The 17,856-nt window shown below is 33.3% G+C and overlaps 1 protein-coding gene across 2 annotated transcripts in view; it reads right to left on the bottom strand.

The window, feature by feature from the left end:
* The window catches only part of LOC142344756 (uncharacterized), a 108,033-nt gene that overhangs the window by 74,226 nt on the left and 15,951 nt on the right, over positions 1 to 17,856 (bottom strand). For both annotated transcript variants that reach the window (XM_075396654.1, XM_075396653.1), the window contains exon 2: positions 9,196 to 9,299. The gene's annotated coding sequence lies outside the window, so the exon portion shown is untranslated. The remainder of the gene's footprint in view (positions 1 to 9,195; positions 9,300 to 17,856) is intronic.

Raw genomic sequence — 17,856 nt, 5'->3', positions numbered from 1 at the left:
TATAACAATATTTATTCAATCTACTTCAAAATTCGAGTTCCAAAAAATTTACTGCCGCAAAACCACTCGCTTTTTTGCTCCACTTTCTGTTTCGGCGTGACCAAAATCACTATTCCATTTTATCTTAAAAAAATCATGAAAATGTGTAAACAGATCTTAAAAAAACATAGCCGGAAGCAGTCTGTAAACGACTCGAAGTGCAAATCCACTTAAACGCCATCCAACTACTCATAAGACAAAACGCGTCTCTACTGTACTTTGATTATCTTGAAAAAAAAACATAAAACCGAAGTAAAAACAAAACCAAATCTGTTAAAATATGATAAGATATCTGGACAAATTTTGTCATAAAATGAGATCCCGAAATAAATATCTCTGGAAAATTACTTCATCAAAACAATTAATACCTACTAATACCACTCATTAGTATAACACCACACAATTTTTTTCAAATTCACGATGCCAAATCATGAAAAGCTCTTACAAACAGCTTGGACTAAAAAACTGAAAAAAATTAAAAAAATTTTAATATTAAAAAGCACACAAATCCACATAAAACTCCTTTCAGCCAATAGGTTATCCAGATTCTCACAGAACAATCGTCAAGAAATAATAGAAGTAGAAATTTGTCCAAAAACAAAATATATAACAATATTTATTCAATCTACTTCAAAATTCGAGTTACAAAAAATTTAATGCCGCAAAACCACTCGCTTTTTTGCTCCACTTTCTGTTTCGGCGTGACCAAAATCACTATTCCATTTTATCTTAAAAAAATCATGAAAATGTGTAAACAGATCTTAAAAAAACATAGCCGGAAGCAGTCTGTAAACGACTCGAAGTGCAAATCCACTTAAACGCCATCCAACTACTCATAAGACAAAACGCGTCTCTACTGTACTTTGATTATCTTGAAAAAAAAACATAAAACCGAAGTAAAAACAAAACCAAATCTGTTAAAATATGATAAGATATCTGGACAAATTTTGTCATAAAATGAGATCCCGAAATAAATATCTCTGGAAAATTACTTCATCAAAACAATTAATACCTACTAATACCACTCATTAGTATAACACCACACAATTTTTTTTCAAATTCACGATGCCAAATCATGAAAAGCTCTTACAAACAGCTTGGACTAAAACACTGAAAAAAATTATTAAATTTTTTAATATTAAAAAACACATAAATCCACATAAAAATCCTTTCAGCCGATAGGTTATCCAGATTCTCACAGAACAATCGTCAAGAAATAATAAAAGAACTTTGTCCAAAAACAGAATATTTATAACAATATCTACTCAATCTACTTTAAAATTCGAGTAAAAAATTTAATGCCCAAAAGCCACTCGCTTTTTTGCTCCACTTTCTGTTTCGGCGTGACCAAAATCCCTATTCCATTTTATCTTGAAAAATCATGAAAATGTGTAAACAGATCTTAAAAAAACATAGCCGGAAGCAGTCTGTAAACGACTCGAAGTGCAAATCCACTTAAACGCCATCCAACTACTCATAAGACAAAACGCGTCTCTACTGTACTTTGATTATCTTGAAAAAAAACATAAAACCGAAGTAAAAACAAAACCAAATCTGTTAAAATATGATAAAATATCTGGACAAACTTTGTCATAAAATGAGATCCCGAAAAAAATATCTCTGGAAAATTACTTCATCAAAACACTTAATACCTACTAAAACCACTCATTAGTATAACACCACACAATTTTTTTCAAATTCACGATGCCAAATCATGAAAAGCTCTTAAAAACAGCTTGGACTAAAACACTGAAAAAAATTATCAAATTTTTTAATATTAAAAAACACATAAATCCTCATAAAAATCCTTTCAGCCGATAGGTTATCCAGATTCTCACAGAACAATCGTCAAGAAATAATAGAACTTTGTCCAAAAACAGAATATTTATAACAATATTTACTCAATCTACTTTAAAATTCGAGTAAAAAATTTAATGCCCAAAAACCACTCGCTTTTTTGCTCCACTTTCTGTTTCGGCGTGACCAAAATCACTATTCCATTTTATCTTGAAAAATCATGAAAATGTGTAAACAGATCTTAAAAAAACATAGCCGGAAGCAGTCTGTAAACGACTCGAAGTGCAAATCCACTTAAACGCCATCCAACTACTCATAAGACAAAACGCGTCTCTACTGTACTTTGATTATCTTGAAAAAAAAAACATAAAACCGAAGTAAAAACAAAACCAAATCTGTTAAAATATGATAAAATATTTGGACAAATTGTGTCATAAAATGAGATCCCGAAATAAATATCTCTGGAAAATTACTTCATCAAAACACTTAATACCTACTAAAACCACTCATTAGTATAACACCACACAATTTTTTTCAAATTCACGATGCCAAATCATGAAAAGCTCTTAAAAACAGCTTGGACTAAAACACTGAAAAAAATTATTAAATTTTTTAATATTAAAAAACACATAAATCCTCATAAAAATCCTTTCAGCCGATAGGTTATCCAGATTCTCACAGAACAATCGTCAAGAAATAATAGAACTTTGTCCAAAAACAGAATATTTATAACAATATTTACTCAATCTACTTTAAAATTCGAGTGAAAAATTTAATGCCCAAAAACCACTCGCTTTTTTGCTCCACTTTCTGTTTCGGCGTGACCAAAATCACTATTCCATTTTATCTTGAAAAATCATGAAAATGTGTAAACAGATCTTAAAAAAACATAGCCGGAAGCAGTCTGTAAACGACTCGAAGTGCAAATCCACTTAAACGCCATCCAACTACTCATAAGACAAAACGCGTCTCTACTGTACTTTGATTATCTTGAAAAAAAAACATAAAACCGAAGTAAAAACAAAACCAAATCTGTTAAAATATGATAAAATATCTGGACAAATTTTGTCATAAAATGAGATCCCGAAATAAATATCTCTGGAAAATTACTTCATCAAAACACTTAGTACCTACTAAAACCACTCATTAGTATAACACCACACAATGTTTTTCAAATAAACGTAGCCAAATCATAAAAAAAAGCTCTTACAAACAGCTTGGACTAAAAAACTGGAAAAAGTTAAAAAAAATTTTAATATTAAGAAGCACATAAATCCACATAAAACTCCTTTCAGCCAATAGGGTATTCAGATTCTCGCAGAGCAATCAAAAAGGAATAAAAGGAGTAGACCTTTGTCCAAAAACAAAAAAAAAAGGAAAAAGGCAAAAAGATTCAGAAGAATAGTTTCAATTTATGCCTGTTTTTGTCATATTTCTAAACAAAAAAAGCTTCAAATCCACAAGACTGTAACCATTGGTTATCTAAAAACTGCTACAATAGTAGGGGTCTTGTCAACACCCATTTGCGGCAGAAAAACAATCGTCAAAAAATCAAAAAATTAGCCAAAAAATCAGCAAAATACAAAAAAACACCGAATTAGCCAAAATTCATATGAATTTCTAGAAGCCTTCAAACTTCGAAGCACCACTAAAGCCAGCCTAAAGTTGAAACAAAATCATAACCAAACCTCAAAAAAATTAAAAAAAAAACTGCGTTAAAATGCCGCAGGTGAAAAAAAAATTTTGCTCGCTTACAGAATTTTTTTCACACCTCAATTTCTTGCTCTATAGAAGACAGCGATATGAACAAAAAGCCACTCTCTTTCCGCTCCACTCTTCATTTTGTTCAGCAACAAAATCACACCAAATTTTTTCACGTGTTTCATTTCCTGCTTCAAAATTCACTGCAATAAAATTGATTAAAAAAAACTAGCCCGAAGAATTCCAGAAACGATTCGAAGTGGAAATCCACTTCAACGCCTTCCAAAAACTCATCAAACAAAACGTACCTCAACTAATTTATGATAATCTTGAAACAAAACCATAAAACAAAAGTAAAAAAAAACCAGAAAATCAAATCTGTTAAAATATGATAAATATCTGATCAAAATTTGTCATTTCAAAAATTGAGATCCCGAAATAACTATCTCTGTCAAAATTACTTTATCATAACATCTAGTACCTACTAAAAACAACTACGAAAATGTTTTTGAAAAATACTTGAAGCCAAATCATGAAAAAATAAGCTCCTACAAACAACTTGAACTAAAAAATTGGAAGTTAATAAATTTTTTAATATTAAAAAATCAAATTAATCCACATAAAACACCTTTCAGCCGATAGGTTATCCAGATTCTCACAGAGCAATCGGCAAGAAAAAATGGGAGTAGAAATTTGTCCAAAAACAGAAAAAGGTAAAACTTTGAGAAGATTAAGAAAAAAATAGTTTCAATTTTCGCCATTTTTTTCAGATTTCTCAACAGAATAACCTTCATATCCACAAAACTGTAACCACTGGTTATCTAAAAACTAATCAAATAATGGGGGTCTTTTCAATACCCATTTGAGGCAGTAAAAAAACAATCGTCAAAAAATCGCTAATTAAGCACAAAAATCAGCAAAATACAAAAAAACACCGAATTAGCCTCAAAATCATATGAATTTTCAGAAACCTTCAAAACACTACCAAAGCCAGCCTAAAATTGAAGCAAGATCATAACAAAACCTTTTAACGAAAAAACTAAAAAACTGCTTTAAAATGCCACACATGAACAAAAAATTTTGCTCTCTTACAGAATTTTCTTCACACCTCAATTTCTCGCTCTCTAGAAAACAGCGATATGAACAAAAAATTACTCTCTTTCCACTCTACTCTCCATTTTGTTCAGCAACAAAATCACTCCAAATCTTTTTACGTTTCGTGTTTCATTTGCTGCTTCAAAATTCACTCCAATAAAATTGATTTAAAAAAACAGCCAGAAGAATTCCAGAAACGATTCGAAGTGGAAATCCACTTCAACGCCATCCAAATACTCAACAAACAAAACGTATCTCCACTAATTTATGATACTCTTGGAACAAAACCATAAAACAAAAATAAAAACAAGAAAATCAAATCTGTTAAATTATAAAAAATCTGATCAAATTTTGTCATGTCAAATTGAGATCCAGAAATAACTATCTCTGTCAAAATTATTTCATCAAAACATCTAGTACCTACTAAAACCACCTATAAATTTTTTTTTAAAAAAAAACTTCAAGCCAAATCATGAAAAAATTAGCTCTTACAAACAACTTGGATTGAAAAAATGAAAATTAATAAATTTCTTATATTAAAAAAGCACATAAAAAAAAACACCTTTCAGCTGATAGGTTATCCAGATTCTCACAGAAAAATCGTCAAGGAATAATGGAAGTAGAAATTTGTCCAAAAACAGAATATATATAACAATATTTACTCAATCTACTTTAAAATTCGAGTTACAAAAAATTTAATGCCGCAAAACCACTCGCTTTTTTGCTCCACTTTCTGTTTCGGCGTGACCAAAATCACTATTCCATTTTATCTTGAAAAATCATGAAAATGTGTAAACAGATCTTAAAAAAACATAGCCGGAAGCAGTCTGTACACGACTCGAAGTGCAAATCCACTTAAACGCCATCCAACTACTCATAAGACAAAACGCGTCTCTACTGTACTTTGATTATCTTGAAAAAAACCATAAAACCGAAGTAAAAACAAAATCAAATCTGTTAAAATATTATAAAAAATCTGATCAAATTCTGTCATGTCAAATTGAGATCCAGAAATAACTATCTCTGTCAAAATTACTTCATCAAAACATCTAGTACCTACTAAAACCACCTATGAAAATTTTTTAAGAAAATACTTCAAGCAAAATCATGAAAAAATAAGCTCCTACAAACAACTTGGACTGGAAAAACTGGAAAAAGTTAAATTTTTTATATTAAAAAAGCACATAAATCCGCATAAAACACCTTTCAGCTGATAGGTTATCCAGATTCTCACAGAACAATCGGCAAGGAAAAACAGTAGTAGAAATTTGTCCAAAAACAGAAAAAAAGGTAAAACTGCGAAAAGGTTAAGAAAAATAGTTTCAATTTTCGCGATTTTTTGTCATATTTCTCAACAAAAAAAGCTTCATATCCACAAAACGAAATCCACTGGTTATCTAAACACTACTCAAATAATAGGGGTCTTTTCAATACCCATTTGAGGCAGTAAAAAAACAATCGTCAAAAAATCGCTAATTAAGCACAAAAAACAGCAAAATACAATTAAACACCAAATCAGCCTAAAACTCATATGAATTTCCAGAAAGCTTCAAACCACTACCAAAGCCAGCCTAAAAGTGAACTAAAATCAAAACCAAACCTTTTAACCAAAAAAATTTAAAATAACTGCTTTAAAATGCCACACGTGAACAAAAAATTTTGCTCTGACAGAAATTTTTTCACACCTCAATTTCTCGCTCTCTAGAAAACGGCGATATGAACAAAAAATTACTCTCTTTCCGCTCCACTCTCCATTTTGTTCAGCAACAAAATTACGCCAAATCTTTTTACGTTTCGTGTTTCATTTCCTGCTTCAAAATTCACAACAAAAAAATTGATTAAAAAAACATAGCCAGAAGAATTCCAGAAACGATTCGAAGTAGAATTCCACTTAAACGCCATCCAAATACTCATCAGACAAAATGTACCTCAACTAATTTATGATAATCTTGAAACAAAACCATAAAACAAAAGTAAAAACCAGAAAATCAAATCTGTTAAAATATGATAAATATCTGATCAAAATTTGTCATTTCAAAAATTGAGATCCCGAAATAACTATCTCTGTCAAAATTACTTTATCATAACATCTAGTACCTACTAAAAACAACTATGAAAATTTTTTTGAAAAATACTTGAAGCCAAATCATGAAAAAATAAGCTCCTACAAACAACTTGAACTAAAAAATTGGAAGTTAACAAATTTTTTAATATTAAAAAATCAAATTAATCCACATAAAACACCTTTCAGCCGATAGGTTATCCAGATTCTCACAGAACAATCGGCAAGAAAAAATGGGAGTAGAAATTTGTCCAAAAACAGCAAAAAAAGGTAAAACTGCGAAAAGATTAAGAAAAATAGTTTCAATTTTCGCCATTTTTTTCATATTTCTCAACAGAATAAGCTTCATATCCATAAAACTGTAACCACTGGTTATCTAAAAACTACTCAAAAAATGGGGGTCTTTTCAATACCCATTTGAGGCAGTAAAAAAACAATCGTCAAAAAATCGCTAATTAAGCACAAAAATCAGCAAAATACAAAAAAACACCGAATTAGCTTCAAAATCATATGAATTTTCAGAAACCTTCAAAACACTACCAAAGCCAGCCTAAAATTGAAGCAAGATCATAACAAAACCTTTTAACGAAAAAACTAAAAAAACTGCTTTAAAATGCCACACGTGAACAAAAAATTTCGCTCTCTTACAGAATTTTTTTCACACCTCAATTTCTCGCTCTCTAGAAAACAGCGATATGAACAAAAAATTACTCTCTTTCCACTCTACTCTCCATTTTGTTCAGCAACAAAATCACTCCAAATCTTTTTACGTTTCGTGTTTCATTTGCTGCTTCAAAATTCACTCCAATAAAATTGATTTTAAAAAAAAGGACTTCTCCAATATTCCTCTTCGAATCGTAAAAAAGACAGCGCCCCAATACAATTCAAATTCTTTGAATTGTACAAAAGGAGAGCGCCTAAATAATAGCCGTCTGAGAGGCTGACGGCGCTATTAAAAAGTTTACAAAAACTTTTAATTAACGGGATGAGTGAATTAAAAGGTGAGTGAACTAAAACTAGACTAGATTTTTTTTCAATGACGGCTTCACATATGTGGAGCATAAACTGAGCAATGCTATCTATGTCAGCAATGCACTACCATGATTGATTTCGAATATTAATTGGATGAGATAAGGGCATATCGATGAAGACGACCGAACTGAATGAAGGGCGAAAGAATATACAAAGTCCACCTTTTAAGTTTTGGTTTATCAGCAAGACATTCAGAAGCAGTTACAAAATTGATTTGAGGCATTGGTGGGCTCTTCTTCGCCCAAAGATGTCATGCTAAAGATTACGTGGCAATCAATTTATTTTTGGGGTAATTTTAGGGTGAAAACATCCGTCAGCCGGCTGATTGCCTTTTTCTACATTGCTTTGGATTGTTATAAAGATGTCAATCCAACTTCAAAGACCTTTTCGTGCACCCAAGGTTCGATCAACAATTTGAAATTATGTAGGTATCACATTGAACCCGTAGAAACATTTTATAAACCCCTAAATCCCAGTTACGTTTCCACAGTTTATGCTGAAGCCTGCTGATTATTCGGGAACAGCCGTTTGACTGAACGCGTATTTATGAGCCAGATTATTAAAGCAAACCTTTTCAACAACTTTTGTTTCTGAAAATGTTTAACTCAGTGCTCAGGATTTATCCGAGGCCCTAAAACGGTCCCGCTTCCGTTGAAGTTTATCTTTAACGCCTCATCGTTCTTTGCTCTCAGTACTGGCGTCTTAAACATTCTTCAGCAAAATCTTTTGTTTCTGTGCGCCCATTACTAATTCCATTTTAACTTGAATTTAATCGCATTTGAACGTGGAGTGGGATTCTCTTTCTTTTTGGCTAAATTGTTATCAAGGTAAATGAAATTGAAATTTGTTCAAATCAATGCCCGGACGGTAAGGCCTCTAAGCTAAGATTTTTTTTGCAGAGCTGAGGTAACGAAATCGAAAAAAACCGTCTTGTGTTATATAAAATATTACCCAAACATGTATGCGCGTTCTGGGAAGATACTTTGCGCTCTTTTAGCACACGGAGCATTTATGTAATTCGAAAAACCAACTGGTATCTACCGGGAGTGGTCAAGATAGTATGCAGAACCACAGTATAATCTTGAGAGCGCATACATCAAAAAGCGATTATACTTCAAGAACCCGGGTTTCTCGACCGAAACATACCTCTGCTGCGAGAAACGAAAAATGGGGCGTTCACTTCAATTAATAAGTTTGAAATATGTGATGCATCAATCGATCAGAATACCCTATACAAGGTTGTTGAACAAGATTTTTGCAAGACATCTTGTAAGATCTGAAAAGTTTGGGGAGCAAAATCTTGCATATCATTCATAATGTTCCATGAGTCTGCCAGATTATTGAGAGACAAACTTTTGAAAACGATAAAGTACAACAACAGACACATATAACCAACCATTTCTTTTTAACAAGCTTTTAGTCAAATAACACTACCCAGATAAAAAAATGGTTAAACGAACACAAAATACCTGTTTTCATTGGAAGAATCGGACATCGTTCGAATTTCAATTGACCTTCACTACAGCCCAGTTGTCTCACGTGTACAAGGAACAGATCAATATCAACATCACATCTGAAAATTGCTTCACGTCATAATGAAACAATTTTTAAAATCCATATGAAACTTGGATTGAATCCCATTAAATGCTCACACAGACCCTATAATCTCTCTTAGCCAACCCCATATTCGAACAAAACATTAGAATATTGAACAAATTTACACTTCACTTGTGCCAGGAAAATACTCAAATTACTTATCGCTCTTAGTTTACCAGCTTAAATGAATAGGATTACACTAATGGCCACATGACTATAAGCCCGGATCTGACTCAGTTAAAGTCAGTTAAAATCAGCACTAATTCATTCGTTTTTCAGCATGGTTTTTTTAACTGGCAATTATTCTGGACATGTCCCACTTCAATTTACAACCTGGTTTATAGGCACTCTAGTGACTCATACACATTCTTCGCTTTGTCTGAGAAGCTCTACTTGCCGAATGCCCTCAATCTGAACATGGCTAATTTCCCAAATTCAATAGCGCTGAGCAGAGTCAATTGGTGACCGGACAATAGATCGAAAGGACAACAGATCGAAAACAGAAAATTTGGGACAATAGATCGAAAATTAATCTCTGTTCTTATTGGTTGAGATTAAGCATTATTTGCGAGCTGCAATATGATTACCACATTTTGGCCATGCCTCGCGAGCCATGGCCATGCCATAGCGGCTCGTGGGACTTGATATGAAACTATCACAACCGAACAAAATATCACAACAGAACATGTTATATGCTGTATAATAAATGAGCGCTCAAATCTGATTGGCCAATACTCAACTTGAATAATTTAATTTTCGATCTATTGTCCCAATTTTCGCTTTCGATCTGTTGTCTTTCGATCTATTGTCCTAGCACCGAGTCAATTACCAGACTCTATTTACCCGCCAAATTACTACTTCGCGCTGCAATTAAATTAGAGATGCAATTATTACTTAGCGCTGCCTTGGGCCACTTAAATGCGTAGCATGAAATGCAAACTTAATGCAAATTTGATGTTCTAATAAAAAAGCATATATACCTGTCAACTTTGGTTAACGGTTTAAATTGCGAAAAATTGTAATAAAAACGTAATATTTGAAAAGACAACTGAATCAAGACTGATGCATTATACTTTCATGGAATCAGGTATCACAGGCTTGGAATAGTTTAACAGTTTGCTTCTCGCAGTTTGTTTTGTATTATAGCTGTGTGTACACAGTTCGCGGGATCTGGATGTTCTTTTGACGAGTTCGGGGACAGTCTTATTCACATTTGAGGTACTGGCAGATCACGTCACGCACGCTGTGATCATCGTCCACCTTCCGGTACCTGTGGACAACTGCGGAGGTGGAGGATGCTGGCAGCGTGCGTGACGTGATCGGCCATTGCCTGAAACGTGCACAAGACTGTCCCCGACGTCATCAATTGCACAGCGAGATGTATAAAGAGGACAACACAGATAAAGAGGACATAGATGACTACCAAATAATATACAGGATAATAGGATTTGATGAATGGGAGGTTGTTGGTGGGCTTGTTGCACGGGGGAGGGGTGGGAGCGGTGAGTGATTGAATGGGTGGTAGGTGGTTGTTGCAGGCACAACAGAGATTATCAATTTGAAGAAAGTTGAGCCGTCGGGTAGCTAATTTAAATAAAGATAATTTTATTATCTGGTCTGAAATTTTTCTGAACTTGTCTAGCGTTCGAAAATTTCTGACTACAATTATTCGATGCTGAATTTCGCTGGATATCATGTTGTAGTACTATTCGAAGTGTCAGTCTGACCATAGCTGACGAAGTCTGATACTCGACACTTGTCAGCTCGATTGAAGTATGTTATTAGCCATGTTCAGATTGAGGCCAGCCAGTAAGTAGAACTGTTCAGAATGCTGTATTGTATGTTAAACTGTTTGCTCTCTGCGAAGACTAAATAACGCTTATGTTCTTGAATAACACTGGTCCAGTTCCGTTTACAATTCAAAGTCAGTTATTCAGCCCTGAAACTCTATGCCACTCAACCCCGGGAGGTTCTGACTTCAGCTGTTGTATTTCATCTCTCCCGCGATGAAGGAGGTGACGCTTTACTGCTATAAAACTTTAACCAAACTGCTCTCTTTATAATTTGACTCAGCCGTTTAGGAAAGCAAACATGAAATCTGTCTATGACCTCAACCATTTCAGAACCATAATCAGAAAACTTTTTAATGTTAACGGTCATTACGATCACGACTGTTTATTTCTTTTACTACTTGCACACATGCGACTACAGCTAAGCATAAAAGACTCGACTATGAGGTATTTCAGCAACAGATTTGACGAAAAGGTTTGCTAACAGCTATTTTTTACTGTAAGTTCTCCAAGTACCTAGGCCTCTACTGCAAGCCATAAGTCTCAAAAGCGCATTTCTCGGTAAACCTGAACCTATTTCGTCTGTCCACAGCTCGAGCTGCCAGAATAATGCGCAAACATCATTCTCAAGCTCATGAGACAACAACAGAATAGCAATCTGTTTTAATGCTGTTTTCTCTCAGAGCAACTTTCCGTGGTTAACAATAAAAAAATTAAGCAGCTACTTTTTCCATTTGTTGATATTATTCCGGTTAATAAATTTCATAATGAACACAAAATTGAAACATTTGAGTAAATCAAGTTTTCCCTGTGCTCAATGTAACAAAATTCCAAAATCTTGCCCCTATTATATCAAGCCAAAAAATGAAAATGTATTACTTTAAAAACCTAATTTCGCAGACGTACTACACTTATCAAATTAGTGTCCTGACTTTTACTAACTACCTTTGTTTCGTGTGAATTACAATTTTACTGTCGGTAGAAGATAATTCACTGTCGGTAGAAACACTTTTTTTAAAAAAAAAATAACACAATTTGAGTTGCGTTGATGAAAACTGTGCAGACTCAATTTGTTTATGAATTGTAACTTTAATTCGAATGTGTAAAGCTTTTTTGAAGTCTTCCTCCATGAGTTGGAAGACACTGCGCCAGGCAGAACCTTTAAGTTGTCCTGACTTTTGTGTCAGAGTTTGTATCAACTTGGGCGTATACGGAGGCCATAGAAACAAGATTTAAGATAATGATCAATCAACGCCAGACGAACTGCTGAAGAAATACTCGCCGTCTGTGGTTCAATTGTAACCTGCTTTAGGGTAGTTGATTGAAATTGAGGCATGTAATTACTAGGGGGATTCATCGGCCTATATCAGAAACTAATATGCAGTAGTTCATCAAGTAAACAAGTTTAGGAAAGTGCTACCAACTGATTTCAGCGTCTAATGAATTAGATAACGCTCAACAAAAAGTCAAGGGGAAAACCCGAGGGCAAACGAGTCAAATCAGTCAGATATAAAATGATCTTGAAAAATGTGAAAATATAGCAGAGCACATACAAATCCTAAAGAATTGAATGAGAAACTAAAAACCAAATTTCAGATTTTACTATTCTACCAAAAAAACCTTTACAAAATCATGAAAAACTGCAGAATTTTAAGCTCACAAACTTTAATACCTTTTCACCTTCAATTTAGCCTGCCAAGCAACTTCAGTACACTAAGCACTTGAACCATTATTAAAGCAATCTTATGGCCTCCAATGAATGCTCAGGGCCTGAGTGGGCGTGTGAGTATGAGAGGGGGTCAAAGTCTAACTATTAAGAACCACCCCTAACACCATGAATTTATGCCTCCACAGTTTCGGCTAGTCGCAAACTCAGAAACTAGAAAGCTCAGGCCTCTAAGCTACGCGACATCTCAGTGACTTAATTTATCATATCTATTTATCACGTCTTTGAGCACAAGTTAAAAACATAATCAGACGAAAAGTCTGTAGTGCGAAAAATCGCATTAGAAAAGACCAGCAGGACTAATACAACTGCTACAAACTTCTTAAATGTCCTTTTTACTTTCCAATTTACGCTTCAGAAACACGGCAGGAGAACTTTTGATACTCAACACGCAACATTCAAAATATATTACAAGATTAGTAATGACAGAAAAATAAACACTCGCATTCGGTTTTTACAAATTTATGAGAAACAAACAAAACATGTGTGCCAAAAAATAGCTCAAGTTATTTCTCTTAAAAAATCTATTTGGAGATAATTTAATTTGGTATTCTGTTCAGATTTAGAGGAAATAGAGGAAGGACGTAGAACTGTTACAGCAAAGCGACTTCGGCTATTCAGGATGTGTTGTTGACCAGATCATATTGTAATATAATCTAGGAAGAAAACTAAGTGGCCCGTTAGGGAGTAACTAATGTGGTACAGAATGCAATATTTATAAGCAAACAGTCGCAACTTGCAATGCCATTGTGAATTTCGATAAAAAGTGCCTTCAGATTTCTTGTCACTTTTCCAAAATTTAAAACTTATTTAAAAAGCTTTTGTTTCCACAGATCATCATTTTAAATTAAACTTACAACTTTGTGGTTAGGTCTTCTTAAATATATCTAAAGTAATCAGTGCTATAAAACTGATTTTCACTGTTTCCGATTTTGAAAATGAACTACATAAAACAATAATAAACATTCATTTTTGCAATTTTTTGAAATGTTTCCACTTGTTTTCTCAGTAAGTTGTTTTAGTCACCAACAGCCTCGTTAATTCATATGAGGTAAATTTTGGCTTCCAGCGACAAAACTCTTTTCACACAGAAATTACTTCTATAATCGCGTTTTTACAGCAACTATTCAGTTAAAGGGCAACTGTTTTTGATGGTTATAGTTTAAAACATCTAGCTTGATCTCGATAATTTCAAAGATTCTAACTTAAATATTTCATTTCAGCAAAATTAAATGATCTCATCATCTTAACCTTACGTTGTTTGATGGCCCGATTGTTTTTAAAACGGTTACTAATAATGTTCCAACCCTCCAAATAACTTGAGTGTTAGGAGCTTCATACCAGCGCCACGATTGATATCTTTTGCGGAGAGATACAACAAGGAGGCTCGGTAATGTGCGTACGCACATAATGTTCCCACCCCGCTCATCCACATTCTTAGCTACCAAATGATGAAGAGATCAAAAACTTAGATATCGTTCAATAGACAACCAATGGAATATAATAATGCTACGCTAGAGAGCCGATGACAGTTTTTGTTAATAGAACTACTAAAAAAGATCATTAAAAAATCAAAAAACAAACATTATTTACGTCCACAACTCGATGTCTACAATAAAAAAAATTATAAAATCAAACTTGTGTCAGATAAAATCTAAACAAAACAGTTTAACCTATACTTCATTAGAAAAGATATGGGACTGGTTCTCAATGCGACCGGTTAACAGGTCGACAAAAAAGTGAAAAAATAGCAAAGAGGAGCAAAGTTAAAATATACGTTTCAATTTTTGAAAACAATTAACTTCACACCTATTAATGTCCTTAGATATCACCTGAAATCACAGAAATCTTAATTATATCTCCATAGGAAGCAATTCAGACATGCCAGAATCCAATCTTCAATTGCGCAAAATTTTAAAGCCAATGGGACTTACGATTATTGTTATAAACAAAAAAGAAAACAAAAAGCCTCTAAAATGTACAAATATATAAAAATCTCAAACATTTTATGAAGTCTCGTAGTAAAAATGGTAAAAAAGCCGAGGACCGGAAGTTTGAAGCCTAAAATGTTACAGGGATTAATTTATAGCTCACTGCAGACGGGTTCTGACATGTGTTTACAACGACTGAACTTTAATTTGACCAAAAAACAATTTTAAAAAATGACAAAGCTCAAAAACCCAAATTTGTTTTGGAAACAAATATTTTCAAAAGTCACAACAGATTTAAGATTTCAACAAAAAGCGATGGATAAACTTGCAACACCCAGAGAGCCAATTGGGCCTATTAATAATGAGACCACGCCACGACCCCACAAAATAACGAATAAATAACAAATGCACAAAGAAGCCAAAACTTCGAACAATTTTACGACATCACACTATTCAAGGCACTATACTTATAAAATTTTACCTGCAAGAACTGTAAATCACCCTTTTCTCCTCATCCTAACATCAAGGAGCGTTCCCTATAAAACAGCAACGTAGACACGACAACAAAAAGAAACCCGAAAATTGAACAGTATATAAATCTCGAAAAAAATTTAAATGGTCGAAGCAATCAGTCACAACGTATAACAAAGCGCAATAAAATTGGATTAATCATCAAACAAAATTGAGACTTATAGTCAGTGAAATTGAGTTACATGGTGACCAAATTGAAAGCAAAAAGAGACAGTTCAAAAAAACTGTTTAAAAAAACCTTAATTTGAAAGTCATTAAAACAAACGGCTATAAACTGAAATCTTTAAATAGGTGGAGTTATACGTCCCGGGGAACCAACTGAGAACTATCGTTATCAGGTTTATGGCGGAAAACAACAAAAGGAAAGACAAACATAAAAAAAACAAAAAATCCACAAAATTTTGCGAGATAACTTGGTCTCAGCCCAAAAAAGCATAAACTATTCAACAAAAGCAATTACTATATTCAGATACACATTCTTCTAACGCTGTTCAAATTTCCTACTATGCTTCCTTTCAATTAGATTTGCCAACAATGTGATAATTGTTTAAGCAGGAAACGAAATGGACTCATAAAAAAATCAATTATTCTCAAAAATGATAATAAAAAAAATTAATTGAAAACGCGTAGTATCAAAACAAGGAGAACATAAGTTGATTATAAAACCGTTTCCGACAATAATGTATAACTCAAACGGAATTGTTTTTTGCCTGTTTTTACTGAGGCTGCAGCCGAAGTTGAAAAAAGATAAAATAGTGGCAAAGTTTAAAATTTCACAGATCTTTTCTTAAAACAAATATATTTGAAGTCATAAGGGACTTTATATAACAACTGAAATAATTGTCTAGGTTCATCTATACCTTCAAAAAAACTGACTGCATCTTTGATTGGGGACACTAAGTCGTTGGGCTACAAACAGCATAACAAATGAAAGCAAAACTCAAAGAAATCTATGAAATTTATACGAAAACAATTGGTCAAAGCCGTGAAAACCAAGAGTTTAACTCTTAAACCATTATATAATTTCCATGGACATCTTTCTTGCAAATAGTGTCTGTCATTAATTGAGCCCTGACTTGCGATTCTTGTCATTAATTTACATAAAAACATTTACATACCGGAAAAGCTTTGAAAAAAAGGTCGCGCCCTATTTAAATCTAAAAAATTTTTTATCGTAAGGATCCACGGTGAGATCAAGATCAGCTGTGCGTCTATAAAAACATTGAATATTGCTGTGCGTCTATAAAAACATTCAATTGTTCAAATTATTGCGAAATAGATCAATTTTTAAACAAAATTTTCAGTTTGTGAAAAAAAAATGCTTTTTTTTGTAATTATCGAGTTTAAATTTGCAAAAAACTTGCAAAATTATGACCCAGAAGACTTAAAAAGCCAGCGGGATCACAACTAGCTCCTTTCTGAGCTTAAGAAGAGTTCGACCGCAGTTCTAAGGTGTCTACCTCCGGCAAATTTAAAGCAAGTGAGCTAAAAAAAAAAGCAAATGTGGTCCTATTTTTCTCGAAAAAAGTCTGATTTTTGAAAAGTTTAGCCAAAATTCTAGCCATAAAACTCGGATCAAACAACCTCTTTTATCTTTAAAGATGAAATAAAGAGCAGTACAGTTAAAATTTTTACATTTTTAAGCAAAATTGACAAAAATTTGGTCAAAAATACTGAAAATGTGAATAAAAACTGCAATTAATCACAAAACTTTAAGCCTCGATAACTCCATATAAAAAGCGAAAAATGAATAGATCTTTTTGATTCCTTGTTCTACGCTGGACTGGCTTTCTAATGATACCACTCACAACTCTCTACGATGATTATATCGATCGGCCAAATTGACGGAACAAAAAAACCCATTTGAGTATATAGTTCCTCCCTCCCCACTAAGGTGGGGGTCGGAACAAAAATTGTATTACTAGAAAGCGCATCACAAAATAAATCGATTGTCGAAGGAACTTTTTGAGATTTTTGATCCGACCCACATTAGTGGGGGAGGAACTATATGCTCAACTGGGTGTTTTTTGTTCGGTCAATTTTCGCCGCCTGATATATTTATCGTATAGCGTTGAGTCGTATCATTAGAAAGCTTACCGAGCGTAGAATTTCAATATAAGATGTTTCTTTGAATTTCGTTTCGAGGAGTTACGGCGATTTTAAGTTTTATGAGCGTTAGCCTAACTTCCGTTGTTTTGTTCCCATTTTTCGTAAAATTTGCTCATTTTTTAACAATGTTTGATAATTTTTTTGCTAAAAATACGATAAAAATGTTAGCGAGAGTCTCATTGATTTTACGTTTAAAGATTAAGAAAGAATTTTTGAATGGTTTGAATCAATTGTTTTGCCTAAAAGTTTGGCCAAATTTTAAAAATTCAGCAAATTTTTTCTTCGTAAAAAATTGAATCAAATATGCTTACGTGGGCCACTTTATCCAGTTTGACTGCCAGTGAAGAGATAAAAACTGCGGACATAATCTTCTTTCATTCAGATAAGGGTTATTTTTACCACCGGTTCCTAAGAAAGTGTTCTGGAATTAGCGCTGTTAGGCTAATT

Source organism: Convolutriloba macropyga, chromosome 8, assembly GCF_964194025.1.
Source record: "Convolutriloba macropyga chromosome 8, txConMacr16.3, whole genome shotgun sequence".
NCBI lineage: Eukaryota > Metazoa > Xenacoelomorpha > Acoela > Convolutidae > Convolutriloba > Convolutriloba macropyga.
Note: the sequence above shows the minus strand (reverse complement) of the source record. Positions and strands in the feature narration are given on the sequence as shown.